This window comes from Melitaea cinxia, chromosome 12 (genome assembly GCF_905220565.1).
Source record: "Melitaea cinxia chromosome 12, ilMelCinx1.1, whole genome shotgun sequence".
In the NCBI taxonomy this organism is placed as follows: domain Eukaryota; kingdom Metazoa; phylum Arthropoda; class Insecta; order Lepidoptera; family Nymphalidae; genus Melitaea; species Melitaea cinxia.
Window position 1 is genome coordinate 14,855,760 of NC_059405.1, and position 23,362 is coordinate 14,879,121.

At 32.9% G+C, this 23,362-nt stretch overlaps 1 protein-coding gene and 1 long non-coding RNA gene across 2 annotated transcripts in view; one reads left to right on the forward strand and one right to left on the reverse strand.

Moving 5' to 3' along the window:
- LOC123658709 (max dimerization protein 1-like) overlaps positions 1-23,362 on the reverse strand; it is a 331,673-nt gene that overhangs the window by 57,501 nt on the left and 250,810 nt on the right. The gene's annotated exons all lie outside the window — the stretch shown is intronic.
- Positions 681-23,345, forward strand: LOC123658711. Its single transcript, XR_006743921.1, has 3 exons — positions 681-691; positions 13,397-13,407; positions 23,268-23,345. It is a non-coding gene; the product is annotated as an uncharacterized LOC123658711 (long non-coding RNA).

The window sequence follows — 23,362 nt, forward strand, 5'->3', positions numbered from 1 at the left end:
CGTCTGGATGTTCTGTAATATTCTAGAGGCGTACAAAGTACTGAGCGCCTTTATCCACTAACAGATAACTCGTGCCGCGAAACTGTTAGGAACATTAGTCAAGAGCTGCAGCGCTAGTTTTAAATAGTTTGAAATTGGAGAAATAATTTTGATATTATAGATTAAATACTACACAAATTGGTGGAATATCACTTACAGATTACACAAAAAAATAAAACAAATAATATAAGTAACAAAAGAAATTCAACAGAGATTTTAAAGAGGTAAAAAAATCTTTTTTACTTATTATATATTTATAACAAACTAGCTGCGCCCGCGACTTCATCCGCTTCAATTTAAAAAATAAATTAGTTGTTCACTTCGCAGTCACAAACTAAATAAATTTCTAAGATAAAAATAGCCTAAGTTACTTCTGAACACATTAGCTATCTGCTAGTGAAAATTCCGTCAAAATCGGTCCAGCCGTTTCAGATATTATCTGGAACAAACAGACAGACAAACAGACAAAAAATGTAAAAAATGTTATTTTTGTATATGTACCGTGTGTACATCTATATGCATTTAGTAAAAAGCGGTTATTTTTAATATTACAAACAGACACTCCAATTTTATTTATTTATATAGATAAGTAATTCTTTATTTACTTTTTAATTTATGTTATAACAGTAAACCTTTAGATGTGATATGATAAGTACGTTTCAATTTAAATCAAAACACCTGTTTAAACCGTATAAAATAACGTATGCAAATAAATAATTCTACAATTCCTTGAACACTGAACACATTTAAGCCTTTAAGCCCTCACAAATAACATTACATCGGTAACGAGCTCTCTCGGAGTTCCTTTCTCGCAAATATTTTACACAGAACACCGAGATAGGTAAGCTTTCGATATTTTAAAACGTGTAGCACAATAAACGTCTTGCCGAGATGTGTGCTCTAATGTATGGCTTAATATTCAAAACAAGTGTTGCAACTAGCAGCTTAAAGTTACCAAGCGTGTGGCTGTTCCAGTACTGTTTACATTCTATTTGGAGCTTGTGGCATTCGAAATTATCTTTTGTGTTATTAATAATAAGATTTACTACACGTTAAATACTACATAAGGATCACTACGTTTGAAATGAAGGATTAATTTACATATTCATTGTTATGGATATATCTATTGTTTTCCTAAGTGAGCATTGTTTCTGTAACGTATAAATATATTGCACAAGCTGCGTTCGCGGTTTTACCTGCCTTATTTTGAGTACTTTAGAGATATGGGGATAATAGTAGTCAGTATTTGATTCTGGATCTTCAGCTATCTACGTACCAAGCTATATAAAAATTTGTTAAGAAGTTATTGCGTGAAATAGTAACAAATATCCATCCAACAATCTACTGTCAGAAAATTTCGCAATTATAAGTAGAAAAATTTGAACAGATACTTGGGATGCTATTTATATAGGATCGAAACATAATAATAATATACTTTATTGCACATTTAAATAAAGAACAAAATTAAAATTACAAACAATTATAGTAACAAATTGTACAACCAGGCGATCTTATTGCTAAAAAGCAATCTCTTCAAGACAACCTGATCATCTAGTTTCCTTCGTCTATAAACTATAGGACGATCTACACTAGGAACATTGGGTAGTTTGGCAATTTCGTAGGTCGTTTATGTACATGAACTTATGTGTGTGGGACACAGGTGTGTGAATACTTAAAATAACATTTAGTACAAGGGCTAGAAGATAGGTGACTGCGTAAAAAGGACATGATTACGGAAATGAGACTTTAGTTTGTTCGAGAATGTTAAAAATTTCACAGTTTAAGTACTAAAATCAGACTTCGAAATACGAAATGAAAATATTATTACACATAAGATCAATATGATATACATACACTCGTACATACAACAAAGTCTGTCAGTTCCGAAACGCGACTGGAGTGTACTCATTAAGAATGATTAACGAGATAAATATATATATATATATAATTTTTTTTTTAATCTTTATTATTTATGGAGGGTTTCGTCAGTCTGACGATGCCACCCTCATAGGTCTTACAAAATATTTAATACTTTCTACGCTTAAGAGCTACTTTCACAATTTTATACAACATTCTGGCTTCCTCAGATAGCGGGTGAGCCAGAATACAGTTACACTTGCCAACCTCATACAAATCCACCTGCAAAACTGATCTTTCAACTTCGTTCCGAACACATTCAACCATAACGTGATATACGTCTTCTTTTAAATTACATTCGGTGCAATTTGGCGAATTTATTTTACCAATTAGATACAAAAATCCGTTTAGAGGGATGTGTCCGGATCGAAGACGTAGGGCGGTTACAATGTCTGATCTGGATAATGTGGATTCATCAAACCACCAAATTTTCTTTTAAATGAATCAAGTTATCAATACATATTTATTTTTATTTATTTTATACTTTATTGTACACCACAAATATATTACAAACAAAGCATAAAGATAGTTACAGACAGTGAAGTACAATGGGCGGACTTATGGCTAATTAGCCATTTCTTCCAGACAACCCATCACATATAATTAAAGTGAGACCAGACCAGACCCAGACAATCAATACATATAATAAAAGTGTAAATGTAATAATATGTTTGTGTACGTTAATCTCAGAAACTGCTTATCCGATTTCGATGCGATTTACACTAATATATTGGCAAGCTCCAATCCTTCTCCTACGTGAAGAATGAGTCCTATGTCCAGCAGTGAGTTATTAAAAGCTGAATCGGGATTGGTCTTATATCATTTCTTAAAGAATAAACTTGAAATAAATAACATTGATAATATTCACACAAACATACATAAAGAGACCTACAGTAGGTTCTCCGAACGCTCGAGATACCGTTGAAACTTGATCAATAGCTTTCTCAAATCCTGGTTAGACAAAAATAAAGCGATTCTACCCTCCGAGGCTGAGAGAAGTCGTCCCTACTATTTGTCACTTCTTTGAGAGCGTAACGGTTTCGATAAAAATGTAGATATTGTTTTATTGACGTTCGTTAAGTGTATTATAGCGAAATAAATATTTACATTTCATTCCATGTCCAAAAATATCTAATATATAAAATTCGCGTGTTGCGGTGTTTGTAGTTAAACTCCTCCGAAACGGCTTGACCGATTTTCATGAAATTTTGTGTGCATATTGGGTAGGTCTAAGAATCGAATAACATCTATTCTTCATCCCCCTACGGTACGGGGGGGATTAAGGGAGTTAATAACATATATAGCAAAACAACGTTTGCGGACTCAGCTAGTTAATAAATAAAATTCCATTATAACGTTATATGCCGCTCCCGTGTTCATTAAACGGGATTTACTTCCAATGATAATAAAATAACGTAATCCTAAGATAATGGAACGGAAAAATATGTAAAGATAAACTATATTTAGAATCGCTGACGTCGATTCGAAATTTCCTTAAACTTTGTTATTAGGAGTAAGAGGAAAATCGTTAAACCGTCTTTAAGAAGATTAAATGCTTTGAAAAAAAATATATCGAATAGTCGCTCTTTAAAGATTATTCTTAAGTAACATTTTATAAGGTAGACGTCTCACGTGGTTTTACCTACGTAGAAGTTGCTACGATTCGTGGCATGGCGTGTTATAGTTAAATTTGAAAATGGTTTTTCAAGAGCAAATAAATATTTAAAAAAAAAAAATACATTTGTAAAATCAAAAATAAAAATAAGTTTATTTAAATAGGCTTCGAAATGCTTTAGGCTTCAAAAGTTATATCTTAGAAATTAAAAATTTTAATTATTGTTAAGTGAAGCTACCGCGGATTCGGAATGTAGATTGCGGAGAAGAACTGGCAAGAAACTCCGCAGTTACTCTTTAGAGAAAAGTGTTTTAATACAAAATTGATAATAATATCTTGCATGAAATACAGCGTCACTAAGTCCACACATCTGTACTCCCTTCGGCAGTATATATACTAAGTCCACAAATCCTTATCAACTATTACTTTCTTTTTGATACAAAACTTTATATCATACAAGAAGATTACCACTAAGTTACATATAGAAATTTTAGTCCACGTTTAAGGTAAATACGCCTAGTTGCGTTAAACGATAGTCGAAAGAGTACATTGTTATCAGAGCCGCAGAGTTTACGACCTCGTAAATTACTGCTACTGCAAAACTCATAAAAAAGTCATCAAGAGGAATTGGGCGTTTCACTTCCATTATATGGACAATCGGTGTAATTACGCGCGGCCGACTAAAGTGCTTTTTCCGGTTACTTTAAAGATTATTTCTCGGTATATATACGTATATAATGTAGCTTTTAATTTACAAGACTTTAGTGATACAATGTTTTTTTACTGGAGGTTACAAGAAATCTCACAGTCGGTATTTTTTATATTATTCATATTACAATCTGTAAACACTAAAAGAAGTATATTTATTTATATAAAATAATTCAAAAAGTTAAATTATACAACTTCACGACATCTCAAATGAAACGTGTTATTGAGTCACCGCTTCATAAGTCACGTAACGCCGTAGAACGCAATTAGTGATGTTATTCAGTATAACGCTATTACCGCCCACGGTATACTATTTCGAAACGGATATATCAATTGTATTTAACCAAGATTTCGTAGGCGGATGTAAAAGGCCAGGTAGTTTAAAAGCGGATCTTAATGAAGGAGAATACTCCTTTATTTGCTTAAAATTTTGATTTTGTAAAAACTTCTCGTGATAATATGTTACTCATTTGAGTCAACTTATATAAATATCCGTACGCGACTGAGGGTATTCATTCCTAAGCTGAGGTGCGATCTCGCCAGGAGACTCCCTTAGGACGAATGGACATCCCGAGCCTAAAAGGCTCCCATTGTTCTTTCACGGCTGGGCCTCATTAGCCTGTCACCCCACCCGGTGACACTGTCATGGCCGATACAGCACTTAACAATTCGAAAAAAAGAGGGTATTTATTCCTTGTTTTAATTTTGTCAAGAACAGTTTAAACAGTAAGAACTACGAAGTTAAAAAGTTAGTTGACGTTAAAATAAATGTCTTCACAAGAATTGTTGTTGATTTTATTAATATTCCCCTTAAAAGTGCGAAGATTATAAAAAATGTATAGCTTATATATCATAGAAAAGATAAGATATACCAATGACTAAATCTTGACTTCCAGGACTCCCTTATTTAAAAGCCATTCTGGTGATCTGAGCCAAATCAATGAAACCGTCCAAATTCAAACAGATAAACAAATTCAATCTGATAACCAATACTGACAGTATAATTGTGTTTGTTTGGAAACAAAAAAAAAACTTTCAATCACATAAATGTGCATCATTAAAGATAACTCAAAAATTACCTATCACATCTCGATTAAATTTAAATGGAGCCACTAATAAGCTCTACATTTCGATTAAAAAAAGGATTATCGTAATAGCTAGAACCAGAAGAAAGTTATGAGGTAACACATAAAAAAAGGATCATCGTAATAGCTAGACCCAGTGGAAAGTTATGAGGTAAAACATTAAAGAAGGATCATCGTAATAGCTAGACCCAGTGGAAAGTTATGAGGTAACACATTAAAGAAGGATCATCGTAATAGCAAGACCCAGTGGAAAGTTATGAGGTAACACATTAAAGAAGGATCATCGTAATAGCTAGACCCAGTGGAAAGTTATGAGGTAACACATTAAAGAAGGATCATCGTAATAGTTAACCCAGTAGAAAGTTATGAGGTAACACATAAAAAAAGGATTATCGTAATAGCAAGACCCAGTGGTAAGTTATGTGGTAACACATAAAAAACGGATCAATCGTAATAGCTAGATTCAGTAGAAAGTTATGAGGTAACACATAAAAAAGTACAATCGTATTGAGAACATCCTCTTTTTTTTAAAGTCAATTAGTAAAATTACTAACCACAGTGGCTATTTTAAGACCCCAGTATCATAATTGCCCAGGGCCTGTGCTATTTATAAACTGCTCTGGGGCTCAGTAGGACAAAGACGAGCCTAATTTTCATTACCTTTACTTGGATTAATTTTAATTTAATTTTAATTATAAAGTAGACAGTCGTTAAAAATGCGTATAACTATATACAGAATGACTTATTTCATGCATAAAGCTATTTTGATATTGTCTTAGTAGTAATTAAGACCAAACTAAATTTATAATTACTTTGAACTACAGAAGTGTGTTGTTGACGTACATCCGCTTTTATAATTGAGTTATTTACTCAAATAAGCTTGCTTTGATTTCCACACAATCACTAATTACGCTAATAGGTAAGGGTAATTAATACACATCTACCCTCTCTTACTAAGTCGAATATGTTAATTTAACTTGGAAAAAATTCCCTGTGCATATAATTGAAGTTTATTCTATTTCATAATGAAAGTCAAAAAATCTTCTAGAACTTTATTAGTTTAATAATTACAAGAATAAAATCAATGATTAAATTACGGCCAATTACAAGCTACAACAACTAGTAATGTTGGATAACAGTAACATTGACAATAAAACTAAAATCATTTGTTAATTATATATTTAGATATTTTTACGTTTAAATAAAAAAAACTTTCAGTGAATAATAACCTCTTTTTTTAAGCGACTTCAAAAAAGGAGAAGGTTACTCAATTTTTTATTGGACAGGAGATATCCCAAGAGTGGTACCATGATAAGGAAACCAGGATCTGATGATGGAATCCCAGAGAAATTGAGGGGAACCCTTGAAAATCGTAGTGACGAATAGTAGTTGTTAATTTTTTTCGTCTACTTACGTTTTATTACGTTTTATTAGCAAACAGAATTATTAAAAATCGTTTGAAAATATATAAGCATGTACATTTGAAATGTCTTCCTAATTTACACTTAATAAAGATTTTACATAATTTTACCAATTTGCAGATACGATTGTCTCAACTTATGTATTTTTGTGGTACGGATTAATATATACTAATATTATAAAGCTGAAAAGTTTGTTTGTCTGTTTAAACGCGCTAAATCTGGGGACTACTGGTTCTCTATAATATTTTATTTTCTGTTTTTCCTCAAATTAACGCAGGTGTAACCGCGGGGTACTAGCTGGCCAGTGTTATAATAAATAACAATAAGTATTCAGGTGCCATTAAAATAAAGCTGAATTTTTCTTCATCATTATCTCTTTGTTCGAACGCGCTTATCTCAAGAGGTTTAGGTCTGATTAAGAAAAATCCTGTTCTTTTTGTTGGCCTATTTATCTGAGACTAGATAATCCGCGCAGCTTCACCCGCACTACCTTACCACGTTCCACAAAATGTGAGATATTTGTTATCACTGCTGCTGTCGTACCGTGGTATTTTAAAGCCTGTTAATACACAACACAACACAAGTAATCTTGTGACTGAGATTTTAAAGACGAAATATGGAATAGGATATAAAAATATAGGCTTTAAAAGGTCGTGTCTTAAAACGCACAGGGGAATCGTAATTGCTACTTTGGATTTCCTCCATATACTTACTATAAACATTATCAAAGATTTATTGTTCCTGAAAAATTTCGTACCTTTCATTTCGCATACAAGTTTAATTCTATTTACCTACATAATGTATCTGTGTAGTTTAGTATTCTGTTGTGTTCCCTTTGTTGAATGGTAGGCATTAAACTTAATGCAACATTTTATTTGTTGTTATCACGAGCGTGTGATTGTGTGTGTGTGTCGTAAAAAAATCTGACAAAAGTTGGCTATGACGATAACGAGCAGTTACAAAGTAACGGTCACGAGACGGATACTACATAAGGGATTTACGATTCGGGCAACTGTTACGAATTTCAAAGTATCGCTTACGTCGATAGAATGTTGTGCGATTTTTTATGCGTAAATTAGGACTCTTAAAGGAATATTTACCATGGCAATTGTGTTTGCTACAAAATGAATACGCCGATTTCAATTTTCATCGACAATAGAATAAAAAGTCAAATAATCAGTTGAATGAGGACAACACATCAGATTTATTAAAAAAATGAATCCCTTAAATCTATAATCTATAATATATATAAAAGCGAAAGGTCACTCACTCATCACGAAATCTCCAAAACTATAACACCTATAAACTTGAAATTTGGCAGGTAGGCTCCTTATAAGATGTAGACATCCGCTAAGAACGGTTTTTACGAAACTCGACCCCTAAAAGGGTAAAACGGGGGTTGGAAGTTTGTATGAAACTCCTATGTTTTTGAAGTAAGAGACTTGAAATTTAAAATGTATGCTCTCTAGATGGTGAAAACGTGTCCAAATAATGTATCTTTAGTAATTAACTCCCTTTTGGGGTTAAAACGGGGGATGGTAGGTTGACTCACTTATCACGAAATCTCCGAAACTATAACACCCACAAACTTGAAATTTGTCAGGTAGGTTTCTTATAAGACGTAGACATTTGTTAAGAACGGATTTTAAGAAATTCGACCCCTAAGGGGATAAAACGGGGGTTGGAAGTTTGTATGAAAGTCCTATGTTTTTGAAGTAAGAGACTTGAAATTTTAAATGTATGTTCCATAGATGATGAGGAGGTGTCCAAATAATGTATCTTTAGCAATCAACTCCCTTTTGGGGTTAAAACTGGGAATGGTAGGTTGATTCACTCATCACGAAATCTCCGAAACTATAACACCTAAAAACTTGAAATTTGGCAGATAGGCTCCTTATAGATCGTAGACATCCGCTAAGAACGTATTTTACGAAATTCGACCCCTAAGGGGGTAAAACGGGGGTTGGAAGTTTGTATGAAAGTCCTATGTTTTTGAAGTAAGAGACTTGAAATTTAAAATGTATTCTCTATAGATGGTGAGATGGTATCCAAATAATGTTTCTTTAGAAATCACCTCCCTTTTGGGGTTAAAACGGGGGATGGTAGGTTGACTCACTCATCACGAAATCTCCGAAACTGTAATAGTTACAAACTTGAAATTTGGCAGGTAGGTTCCTTATAGAGCGTAAACATCCGATAAGAACGAATTTTACGAAACTTGACCCCTAAGAGGGTAAAACGGGGGTTGGAAATTTGTATGAAAGTACTATGTTTTTGAAGTAAGAGACTTGAAATTTAAAATGTATGATCTATAGATGGTGAGAAGGTGTCTAAATAATGTATCTTTAGAAATCAACTCCCTTTTAGGGTTAAAACGGGGGATGGTAGGTTGACTCACTCATCACGAAATCTCCGAAACTATAATAGCTACAAAACTTAAAATTTGGCAGGTAGGTTCCTTATAGGGCGTAGACATTTGCTAAGAACGGATTTTATGAAACTCGACCACTAAGGGGATAAAACGGGGTTGGAGTTTTGGAGTTTGTATGAAAGTCCTATGTTTTTGAAATAAGAGAATTTGAAATTTAAAATGTATGCTCTATAGATGGTGCGGAGGTGTCCTAATAATGCATCGTAATCTAGAAATATAAAGGTCACTAACTCACTCATCACAAGAACTCAAAAACATCATCATCAAGTTCATCCTGGATGGATGGACAAGGATGAAATTCGACAGGGAGGTAGATTATAGTTAGTAGACATCCGCTAAGAACGGATTTTGCGATATTCTACCGCTAAGGGGGCTTAATTGGTGTTGATAGTTTGTATGAAACATATACACCAGGGTCGGTTTAAAGGAAAATAGTCGCGTTTGCATCTCTATGTGTTCAAGAAACATATTGATCACTTATAAGTAGTACAAAAAAAATATATTTTATACAATATCTAACCTTTACGTTACTAGGATAATTTATTACTAGGATATTTTATTTACCCCTGTCGTCACGGAGTCACGGAGGAGCGTGCGTTACGCTATTCCGTGGCATATATTTACGTAGAACCATATTAAAAACTAAATTACATGCAGTATATTTTAAACATATTTACACTACAATACTATATTATTACTATTATTTCATACCACAATTCTGATGAATTCAACGAACCATTTTGTTCGACGCGACGCGCGCTTCACGCGGACGTAGTCGCGGGTAACAGTTAGTGTATTATAAAACAAAGTCCCCAAAAATGTATGTGATCGATTCCCTCAAAATCTACTGAACGGATTTTTGTGCGGTTTCAGCAATGGAGAGAGGGTTTCAAGAGGAAGGTTTACGGAACGGTTAAGCCGATTTTGATGAGTTTCACTGAAAGTTTGCCGGGAAAACTTTGTGACACACTGATTTCAACGCGGGCGAAGCCGCGGGCACTGCTAGTAGATAATAAAATCGGTTAAAAACGGATGCTTTGTCTTCTAGTTTTCTTAAATTTACAGTTTTCTGCGCGATTTTCTTAATTTTTAATTTCACAAGAAACTTTTACAAAGTGTTAGACAAAAACTAAAAAAGAAAGTTAACAGTATTGGGTCGAGTAGTTCTCTAGTTAGCCTAGCAACATATTTTAGCGATTAATAAAATTACATAGATAACATTATGATATGAAAATGTATTTTCTGATTTTTTCGTGTTCGATCGAATCTGTTAAATATTGGAGAGATTTTTGGTCCTATGTAGAACCCATTCTGACCGCGAGCTCAGAGCGATGTTTAGCATACAAATTGAGGCGCCGGCTGCGATCTACTGCTTCCCGTGCATGTGGAAAGTTGCTAATACAATAACTACCGCTGCAGACTCTCGAAACGTACTTATTATAAATTTTCAACCACCCTCTTAATAATCAATTAATTTCTCATAATTTTCTTGGAATCTTTTTATTTTAAATGAAACAAACCGCGCGGTTTTATTTGCTTTGTTTAAATATTCCTCATAGATTTTTTTTTTTAAATGAGTATTAAACAATGATGTATAGCTTATTCCTTACATTACCTAAAAAAAAATTCAATTTGGATTTATAATGTAAAATAGTTTTCCGGATCGCTTACGTAAGCCTGGAATTTTAGGGCATTTAAATAATTACTCCGCATTGATATTGAAGCTGCGTTGGCGCAACGGTCATAGCACTGGTTTGTGGCTGTTCTGGCGGTTGCGAGTTCGGTCTCCATACATGCATTGGTCATACAGATGTTTGCCGTGGCCTGAGTGTTTGTGCAGTCCCTGTGGGTCTCCCCACCGTGCCTCGGACAGCACGTTAAGCCGCCAGTCCCGGTTTTTATCTTGTACACCTGATAGCGATCGTTACTCATAGTAGGGAATATATCCGCCAAGCCGCAGTGGAGCAGCGTGGTGGATTAAGCTCTGATCCTTCTCCTACATGGGAAAGAGGCCTATGCCTAGCAGTGGGATATTACAGGCTGAAAGTCATATTTGTATATAGAATATTAATTGCTGATTTTGTGGTTTGCAACTGTACTCAATCCTTCTCTTTAATGTAAAACAAGGCCTATGTCCAGCAGTGGGATGTTATAGGCTGAATTGTACCGCAAATGTATTCAAAGTACAAGATTCCTAAAAACGACTCCTTTAAAAACAATAACAATATTGGTTACACAAACAATAAAAGATACTCTTGATCGTTTTCTCAATAGTCGTTTAACGTTTAATTAAAAAGGGAATGTCAGTAAATTATACAATTAGAAATTAAAAAATATGTATTTATTTATTTATATATTTTTCTTCTTTTGTTAAATTTTAGTAACATTTTTTAATTATTAGATTAAATGTTAATTTTTTTTGTAAGACACTATTTTTATATTGTAGAAAAAAGTTTTTTGGTTGTAAATAAACAAGACTGAATAGTCTGAATATATGTAAACCGATATTAATTAACTCGATTTAATTCATTTTAATTAATTACTAACACTGATTAATAAAGAGAAAATTGAACATTTTATAGCTAACATAACATAACAACTGAATAAAAATGTAAATTGAATACATTTAATAAAATAATCATATATTTTTTAAAAGGAAAATGTTTTAAATTACCTTCTCTAACTAACCAAATAGTATTTCATTCACTATTTAATTTATTTTTATGTTTAAACTATTAAAATAAATGCAAACGAAACGTATATTTAACGAAAATCTCACGTAAGTTAACCGTTAAATTTGAATGTTAAATTTAGTGGCCATCTCGCGCTTTACATCCAGTGGAATGATACAAACAAAAGATCTTAGAAATGGGAATTTCGAAGTGAATGGGATCAAATTAAATGTTTTATATTGTACTCCGTATTTTTTCGTCGAGTTTTTATTATTGCTTATTATTGTTGATGACTTCAATATTTCGTTATGATTTTTAATTTGATCATTTTTTTTTGTTATTGAAACATTACTCGTTATTATGTTCTGAGGTTTTAATAACAAATGTTAGCATTTAAATTTGTAATTCTGACTGACTTTAATACCGGAATAGTATCTTCAGAATGGTTTATATTTATTTACGATTAGTCACTCGTTATCTTTGTTGTCTGTTTTGTAGGGTAGTTACACAATAAATACTGTTATCATTTAAATTTATGCTTCTAATAATTTTATAAGATTGTTTTGTTCTTACTGTAATTGTTTCATTGAGTGTTTTCAGTTGTGTTCTACATACAGAAATACATATGTTTAGTTTACAGACACAGTTTTCTATTGCTTAGACAGGCAACATAATGTCTATGTTTTTAGGAAACGGTGGATACATTTCTAACAAGTGCACCACACATATAAATAAAGGACTCACATCCAACGGCTCCAACTAGGATTTAATTTTGTGGCCGGAAACACACACAAGACACAAGCACTAACGCTCAGACCACGGCAAACATCAGTATGGCCAATACCAATGCATGCCATGTACGGAGATCGAACCCGCAACTACCAGCGCTATAACTATAAGCCTGCGTTGTGACCGTTGCGGTAACACGTCGTCATATAAATATTACATTCCGACTCAGGGTGGAATCGAACCACAACCCTAGAGCGGAAATCAGTGCCACTATCAACTCGTCACTGTCAACGTGACTATCAATCTCGTGATGATACACACATATCAATGCTTGTATTGAATATTATTATTACAAATGTATAAGTTTATAGACATCATTAAAATATATCTACCAAATGTAATTTGAATATGTAGCCATTGTTTATTATCCGCAGTGGTCACAAAATAAGTACACTTATGACCGATGGCAGCGGGTTTACCTATGAACGTTGCGGCCGGGGGGGTGTGTGGGGACGTTTGGGGGTGTGTGGCGGTGCGTGGAGGTGCCGGGGTATGATATCTCCCGTGGGTCGTTTTGCATACAGATTGAGTTGACCGCACATAGATATGTACGTGTTTCGTAAGCTGTCTCGTATTTATACCTACGATAAATTCGTGAATCGAGATATCTCTTCGCTATAATGGTTTTTACAGATGTGCTGTGTTTTAGGCACATCGGTGTTACGAGGTCATTGATATGTGGTCAGATTCAATGATTACTTATAACACGTCAATACGAGGAAAAAATTGTGTGTATGTGCAATTTACACACGGCAGAAGCGAAACTTCTGAAAAGTCGTAGAAAGCTAGATCATTGGGATTTGTTCTATCCACGATGATCACGGTGTCGTAAAAAAGGTCGTAAGCGCCATGCAAAACGCGTCGCTTACGCGTTTTGAGCAGTAATATATTTAATGTATCTCTTCCTCTACTATATATTTAAATGTTTGTTTTGTTTATCGTGACACGTTTTCGTTTCATCAAGTTTTAGATCACAACGATTCTAAAGATGCTTCACGCAAAAAAAAAAAAAATATCACTTGAATACTAAAACCATGCAATTTTTTTATTATAAAGAATATTTTAATTAAATTATATATCATTAGTAACTAAAAATATATATATCATCACTAATACTAATACACAATCCATAAAAATTGTATAGTCATATAATATTTAAGTTCGCAGTCTTCTACTCGCAGGCTACAAAGGTGTAGCATCACTACGCTTTGCTACGAATCCGTAGCGGTTACGCGGAGTACATAAAAAGCGTCAAAGAAAATATTTTGTTTTTTCAATGTAACGGTTTTATTTTATATAAAAAATAATAAACTTATAGAATAAACCACTGACGATTAATAATAATTATTACTATTATGTATTTTTTTGCCATTATAAAAGCAACCATCCGTCAGTATATTTAAAAATGTGAATTATATATTGAAATATACATATTATCGTAAAATGTTTAGTTTTTTTTTTGTTTACATTAATTAATAATTATTATATATAATAGTACGTAGCAGCGTGTGGATTAAGCTTTGATCCTTCTCCTACATGGGTATAGAGCCTATGCCCAGTAGTGGGATATTACAGGCTGAAGGGAAACTTTGTAAACTATCGTTTCGATATGCATATTTATGATGTAATTAATTAATTCAAAATTGAATAGGCACCACATTCTTAAAATATTTTCAATGAAAAGTATGAAAAGTAAGAAATTACGAATAAAAAACAAACCGCAAAACATAATTCGAATTGTTTAATTAAATTCAATTCTTTGTTAAATGGTTTTCAAATCGTGTTAACGTCACTTCCCAACAACGCAGAACAAACAATCAATTAAACTGTCAAACAAACTCGTCAATTATGTTGCAAACAGTCTCCTTTTAATCACAAATCTAATTAAAAATAAAACACAGGAACCTACTCTATAAATTTCTTGGGTAGACACACAAAACAATTATATTACAAAATTAAATTATACCTCGAAGTCCACCAAAGTCGATCTGCAGCTTCGTCAAGTTTAACAATATTTCTTTTGATAATTCTACCCCAAATTTTGTGATCTTAAGTTTTTCTTCTTCGTAAAAAAGTCAACAGATACACCGATGGCCTTGTAAGGGTTTTTTGCGATCCCGGAGGAATTACGCATTTTTCCCGGGATAAAAGGTGGCCTTTGTCGTTTTCGTGGTCCCAAGCTATGTGCCTATCTATGAATATAAATTTATCTGTGACCGTTTGAGCTATTGACCAGAAATCAAATAAAGAAACTCATTTCCTAATTGTATAATATATTAGCATAGGTTGGACAATTAAAAATAATGTTTTGTTACTTTGTTTAAAATAACGTCGCATTACACGATATTCGCGAAAAATATGAGAGTTAAAAGGTTATCGTTCTATAAAATTAAATGAATTAATAGTGACATGGATTAGTATTTAACTTCATTAATTATAAAACTTTGTTAACATGCAAAGTTTAAATCGCAGCTAAAATTGGGTCGATTTAATTTCTACATTAAACGAATCGAGTAAAGTTTTCACCGTTTGTGATAAGCCCTTAGTGTTAATGAGTAAGCGAGGGCGAATAAACGTGCCGAAACGAGGGCTAAGAGGCTCTCTGTAACTGAAACCGTTCAGCTTAAGTAGTCAAGGGGTGTATATTTTTTTAATTTCTCTCTAAAATTATTTTTATTTACAGGTGGCGAATCCCGTTAATTTGTGTAAATTGAACCGTGATGAATGCTTACAAGAATTTACATTTTAAACGTCACCTGCTGGAATGGGAGCAAGAGACTCTTGAAAGCTTATACAAAAAATAAAAAGAAGAAGAATAATTGATATAAATATAATACAAATAAAAATAAAAAGAGAAATTATATATATATGTATATATATAAATGAGACAGGAAAGTCGTCATCTACAACATCGGCAGCCGATAGTAACGAAACGGCCAAGCCACATATTTTGACTAAGGTGTAGAGTTTGTGAAGTTAGGGCTTGTAGAGTTAGGGCGTGTAGAGTTAGAAGCTTGGCTCTACATGAGATCTGATAACTTTTTGACAGTGCGAGCCATATGATCTCGTCTTGGCAACATTTTACATGAAAATGTTTTTGGTGGGATTTTACTTCTTTTTGCAAGTTGCTTATGACAATATTATAGCTGCATTTTACCTCCGACACATTTTATACCGTAAATATTATCCAATCGTCACCATATTCGGCTTAAGCACGCTGTTTTTGATTTTATGTTGAACTGATATGCAAACGGTAACCTCCGCCAAAACTTAAATACCAAAATTACAAAATGTAAATTTTCGACATAAAATAATAACCGATTTTTATTTTTTATGTATTTTTTTATTATTATTTATAACAAGGAGTAACAAGGAGTCCCTATATCAATTTTCAGACCTCTAGCATCAAAATTTGCGGAAGTCTCATACAAACTTCCACCCCCTAGTTTAAGGGGTTGGGGGGTAAAAGTTCCAAGTTTTAGAATTTTTTTGTTGTTTGTGTACTAATACTAGCTTACATACCAAATTTCAGCTTTCTGGGACTTCAGGAAGTACTCTAAGAATTTTGATGATCATCAGTGAGTGACGAAATCGGAGTTTTTTAGATATCAATAAAATCTAAAGTATAAGAGCTATGCAATTGAAACTTTATATGTTTATTAAGTTCACTATTAACATCATATCCTGATAATTTGGTTTATCTGGTATAATCCAAACCCAAGTTATGAGGGTTCAAAAAAACGACGAAGCGCTTCGAGAAAAGATAGGTAGTGCTTTTCGTTTTTTTTTTTTTGGCTCATCTTGGCGGGGGCACTACCGTGCCCCCAGATTTCTTTCAGATATTATTAGGTAGAGGTCATTGAGATTTTAAGTTGTGGTGTGTTGTTGTTCGTATTCAATATATTTACATTATAAAATTTTAATGTATTAAAAATATATTCGATATAAAAATGGTAAATAAACATTACTTATAACGACACCTTGAGGCGAAATCAATTCGTCGTTTTAGCGCTGAGTGCTTTCTGTTTATTCTGGGTTAATGTAAACATTTAGACAAACGATGAAACGACACTCCGCACTAAGCGGTAATAATAAATGAATTTGGGTACGCGTGTTTGAGTGTTCAAATAAGCAGATCGTTCGTTCTATATGTCGTTCGAATATATCGTGTTCGGTTTGAAATATACCTATATAGCTAATCAATAAAACTGGTAGAAAACATAAGTAAACACGATAAATAAACATCAACCGGCGAAATTAATTTACGCACATGTCTTTGAACGACTCGACCAAATTGAATTTTTTTTTTTGGAGTTTACTTCTGTAGAATCGATTTTCATATAAGGCCCCCGATATGAAAAAAATATAAGTCTTGTTATCTGTGTCTATTTTGTATCGACAATATTATAATCTAGTAACACCACCTACCATAGTGTACGAATGTATGTTTAAGAATAAAAAAAAGTTAAAATAAACGGTCACTTGTTATCTGTGTCTCAAGCGTTTCATTTATTAAAAGTCTACTGAACGAATGACCTCGTTGCGTTTTTGTGCGCCATCTATGTTACGTTACGACAGACGACGTTATTTAATTCGTCTATTTACAATTTGATATGGTATTAATTTTTCTTAGACTCGTAAGCCTTTTCTGTGCCTAATTAGAAAGTCGATCTGAAGGAGTAAACTCCTGTCGAGCGTCGGAGCTGACACACACTTTTTTTGTGTTTGTTGTTGTCAAAATGAGACTTTAATTTAAAAAAAAATAATGATGATGATGACGAAATATAAAATACGCTTAAAATACGGTACGGAAAGAATTTAACTAAATAGTTCAGCTGATCAATAGAATAAATAAATGTAAGCAAATCTGAATGGCATTGAAAGGCTCGTGTAAAACCAAGTAGGCCGACAATTCAGAACATGAAATAATATAATATATATAATTTAATATAATAAAATAATAATAACAGTTGTAAGATTGACGATGATATTTTTATGTTTTATATTTTTATTATAATACTAGCTGTGCCCGCGACTTTGTCCGCGTGGAATTTAACAAAAAGTTATTGTTCAGTTTGCAGAGTTATAAAATAAATAAATTTCAAAGTAAAAGTAGTCTAAGTTAAGAAAGACTCGTTAAAATCAGTCTAGCTGTTTCAGAGATTAGCTGGAACAAACAGACAGACAGACAAAAATCGAAAAAATGTTATTTTGGCATATGTACCGTGTATACATCCGTATGCCTTTAATAAAAAAGGTTATTTTAATATTACAAACAGACACTCCCAATTTTATTTATTTATATAGATAAACAAATGATTACGATATAAACTAATACAAACAGACAGTGGAATCGAGATTTAATTTCAGCTTCAACCGAGTTTCATAATTAAAGAAACATGAGAAAAAAATTGAACAGAAAGTAATTCCAACATCACTTCTGTTAATTAAACTTAATAATACTGAGATAGACGTCTGCCGGCCACGGTTTCCGCTCAACCCCCACCCCTCCCTCAGCGAGTAACTCTAATATTTCAATTTGTTTGACTCGTTGGCACTGAAACCAATTTCCTATAAAGTTAAATTAACTGAGATCTGTCATAATGACCTTTACGAAGTTGCTCCATAGTTGGTAGAAAACGGCAAATGCTTGTCAAAGTTTCAAGGGCAAAAAATAATTGTTTATTACAGAATAGTGAGAGAAAAAATATCTATACGTTGCATTGTTAACACTAAGAATATATTAAAGTATACATACATTGACCACTGAAATTTGGAATTAATAATTAATGAAAACTTTATAAATACATTAAAATGCTATGTTACATAACTAATGTATGTAACCACGCCGTGGTAATTTGTAAATAAAAAAACACTCAGCAAATTATTGTAAACATTTTTGTAAAATTTATATTACTGTATGTTTTGTTAGTTGTCCTTTAAAATAATATAATAAATAAATAAAATAAATAAATTTTCATGTTAAATAAAAACATGATTTGGATCTGATAAGCTTGTATAGTCAGTAGCACAAAGACATCATGTAATATATAGTATTAGAAGTACAGAAAGCATATAATTTCCCTTTGATGTGTATATGAGTTTATGCTGTGTGGTTACGGCAGTAAGAATATAGCCACCCCCTCTCTTCCCGTGGGTGTCGTAAGAGGCGACTAAGGGATAACACAATTCCACTACCACCTTGGCAGTTATAAAGCCGACCGATGGCTGGCCGATGGATGGCAACTGCTGGCTTTGAAATACTCAGGCCGTAGACGTGCAGCAGCGTCTTCGGTACGACAAAGCCAGCCCTGCGGTCACCAACCCGCCTGACCAGCGTGGTGACTATGGGCAAAACACATGGGTTCACGCCATTTTTGACGCGAACTTTCGGAGGCCTATGTCTAGCAGTGGACTTTAATTAGCCCGAAGTGACGATGATGAGGAGTGATGATATTAGTTTATGCATGCTTTTATATTATTAAAAAAAAACATTCAATAAAAAAAGCAAAACAAGACTTAATAAAAAAAAATCAGATTAAAAACAAATCAGCTCCAAGTATTTATAACACGGAGAAATCTCGTTAGAGCACGACATCTTCAGAAATAATTAAAGGACATACAAAACGATAAGTGCGAATTGATTTTACTTTATCCGGAAAAGAATCGCAAACACTCCGGGCCGACTTAATTATGCGGTAAACGCTCTAAATTGGAGCACCCTTCGCATGACGAAAATTAAATGAAAATTTTTCGAACCCATTAAAGACTTACACAGGATCTTTTAAATATTATTCTATGTGTATTCTATGTTGATTTAAAATTATGAATAGTCGGCTAAGATAGAGAACACAGGCAAGGTTCTAAACTTTTAAATAAATATTATACTTTATGTACGACATGATCAACACAACATCGGTAGAACGAAACAATCTATACTCGTAATAGAGCTGCTAGGCGGATTAAGCTTTAACCTTTCTCTATAATTTGAAAAAAAAAAAAAAAACTTTAGCTAGCAGTGAACCTTAACAGTCAGTTTGTTACAGTTCATATTTTTTATTTTATGAAACTAGGTTAGCAAAAAAGCATTCGTAAGCGATTGCTCTCGCTTAGAGACATCTGCAACAGCAGAAGCATCGCAAGCCCTTTGCCGAGCCTACCCCTAAATGTCACTTTATTCACCACAGGAACACAACACTTCTTGAAAGCAGTATTATTTAGCTACGGTCTTCTGTAAGGTCGAGATCCTTCAACAGTCGGACCGCTTAAGATTTTGAGCAGGATATTACCTGCTGTGACCTCAGTTAAAGTTAATTTTAATATAATATATACCACAATGTATTTCTATGTATCCCTAAAAGAATTTATTTTCATTTATATTAAAAATATGACATTGATAAAGCAGTTCCCGTAATAGTGGACGAAACCACATGTATAGTTTGGTCTATGATATACACATGCATTAGATATACGTAGCAAATGTGAAGGCTTTATTGCGACATCTTTAACGATTGAATATAAAATTACTCATATTACTAGATTCAGTCTCACGTTAAGCCCGTGGTTTTGAAACGTTTCATAGAAAATTACTAAGACAAAAATTAAGGATTTAAAATTTTATAATTAGAAGCACTCAACGCGGTATAAAATGAGGTAGACACGGCTAGCAGCTCGGCTTACGGCTAAGGTTTTTTATTCGTCTGACGTCTCAAGATGGCGTGATTTCCAGAACTCTTTTCAGTGTCGGCTCGAAATGCAGATTTTATGGCGCGAACGTTGAATTTACTGCTTGAACTTTAGAGATCGAAATGTCTTCCGTCTTGTGTCTTATTATGATTTCCGCGATGGGTAACGGACTGTGCAAAACGATTCGAATACTGGAACTCGTTGAAAATTTTGTATAATTTAGCTGTCTGTATTTCATCCTTAACAGATCTGCTTCAGATTTTTTTGTTATCTTTATAATTGTTATTACATTGCCCCGAACTGTTATTTTATTTTTTTTATACGAGTAGTAATTTAAAGCCAGGTGCTTCTAATTAAATATTGTAATTTGTATGCGATATTGATGCTTATCTATATGGAAAGCTTATAATGGGCTTTATTTTGTCATGAAGTTCTTACACGTTATTCTATCTTTAGGATGAATTAAGGCATTGAAAAGACTGAGCCTTACAAAGTTATTAATTTTATGCTTTATTATACAAACGCATTTGTCAACCTAAAAACTGTCAAAAGGGTATTGAGACACCCAAAACAAAAAAAAATTGAAGCGATGTTACAAATAAAATTAAGGCATTGGTAGCACGTAATGTATCATTTTTAATATCCTACCTTTCTGATTTTACTTAGCAGAGGAAAAAAATATTGCCTTATCTCCATCCATCTATCTCCAGTTACTATATTATGAAGTATTTAGAAACCGAGGTTGATTAACAGAATCCTTGAATTGTACATCAAAGCGAACCACAATGTGCAGTAAACAAGACGTAGATTATATACATACATGTATGTATTTAGACAATAGACAACTTTCAAGTTTCGAGCTGAAAAGGCTTTGCTCGAGTTGAGGTAACTCCGGTGACTTACCTTTTGCCACGTTCAAGTTTAAATTCAATCTAGATTGTTAGAAAACTCTAGGTAAGGGTCTAGACATCATCTCGCGAGACAGCCTAGGGCGAGTCTTTGTGAATTTTAAAGGCAATGCACCGTTTAAACGGTATTATTATTATACCATAATAATAGCACCTGTTGTACAACACAAAACCGTATCTTTATAATGAAATTGTGGTGTACAAATATGAAAAAATATTCTATAACTCTATATACTGTAACTGTATGTAACATCTGAAAATCCACATGTCGTGCAATACAAATGATTCATTATAATTATTATTTATGATAATTTTTTACGTTTACAACTTTTACGTGTGACACGCACACTAGAAAACGCATCATTTCATTGGTCATTGGTTTGTGTTTGTCATTTCCATTCACACAGAGATTATTGGTTAATGAATTAACACAAATGTGTTCGGTTTGTGTTTTATTTAGACATGGCATAAGTATAAAGAAATCACTGATAGATTTTTTATATGTGTGTGTTTGTGCAGTATCTTTGCTTTGATACTTTTAATAAGGTACTTTTAATTCTTAACTATTCGCGTTTCGTCACCTGAAATAATATGTAGGCATATAAATAAGACACTCGTAACCTCAGGCACACCCACACATAGATAAGAAATTTTAGCTAAGAAGCTTCTTTGAATACAACTGAATATATCACATTTTAAACTATTTGTTTATTATTCTAGTACTAAACTTTAGAAAATAAATGTATGCCCCTATCTCTAACATAAAAAAATATATAACCCCCTAGTAGATTACTTAAAATTTTTGCATCGTAACATTTGTAAGCGTTAAATATAAATTTTCAAATGAGTTATAAATCGATCTAAAAATTACAACAGTAAGAAGCATATAAAAGTGAGCTTAATTCAAAGAAAACTGTATAACGAGTCGACAATGAAAAACAGCGGCTTTATTACATAACATGTTATACACAAGCAATTATAATTTTATTACATACTAGCTGACCCCTAAACGTTGTTTTGCCACATATGTTATTAACTCCTTTAATCCCCCCCCCCTTATAACTTAGGGGTATGAAAAATAGATGTTGGCCGATTCTCAGAGCTCCCCAATATTCACACAAAATTTTCATAAAATCGGTCCAGCCGTTTAGAGTATTTTAACTAACATTGTGACTGAGAATTTTATATGTAAGATATCGTATAAAAAAGTTCCAATATTCATTGTAACCTACCCACTGTGAACGAGCCCTTATATAACCATGCAGACTTCGAATTCAATCTGGCCTTTAGAAAATTCACCGTAGGTTCACAGACAGGATAGCTCAGTTCTAGACTAGAGTAGAAATCTGATTATGTTACTTTTAGTAAACTTACTGTATTTTCAAGCAATGCAATATATTTACCGTTTTATTCGATTATATTATATATAAAAGGCTATTATTTGAAAGGCTAAGAATAGAAACTAGAATACTATAACTATTTATTTCTTTTATAGATACACCCAAATACATAATTATAACACATTGTATCTACTCATTATTACAATTTAACATTCTACAATATGTTAATTACTGAAGCACGTTTAAAATTATTATACGACAAAATTATTAAATAAATATCATATTTAATTAAAAATAAAATTCATTAAAAAATATACAAATACAAATAAAAATAAAAATATAGTTTATTGTACAACCATATATATATATATATATATATATATAAAGGTCAAAAAGAAAATTACGAAAATATTAATAAAAACAATCAAAGCTAACTAAAATTTAATATTGCTATTTGTAATTATTTAAATGTAAATTAAAGAATGTCTTTGTAATATTATTATTACCACGCTTTTATTTCCAGAAGTTTGATTAATTTGAAACGTTGCACACGTATCAAGGACCGATGACAATGCAATAATTCAATAACAGTTTCCCAATATCCTTATTAGGACCGCCAGGATTAATAAATTATTTCGTGGATCCTCTGTCAGAAGTAAGAGAGATAAAGCTAGCGCGCGATCTGCGCATGCCTGCAGTTTCGGACTTACTCTTTCGCTCGGGCACTCGGCACAGCTCAACGGAGGCAGAT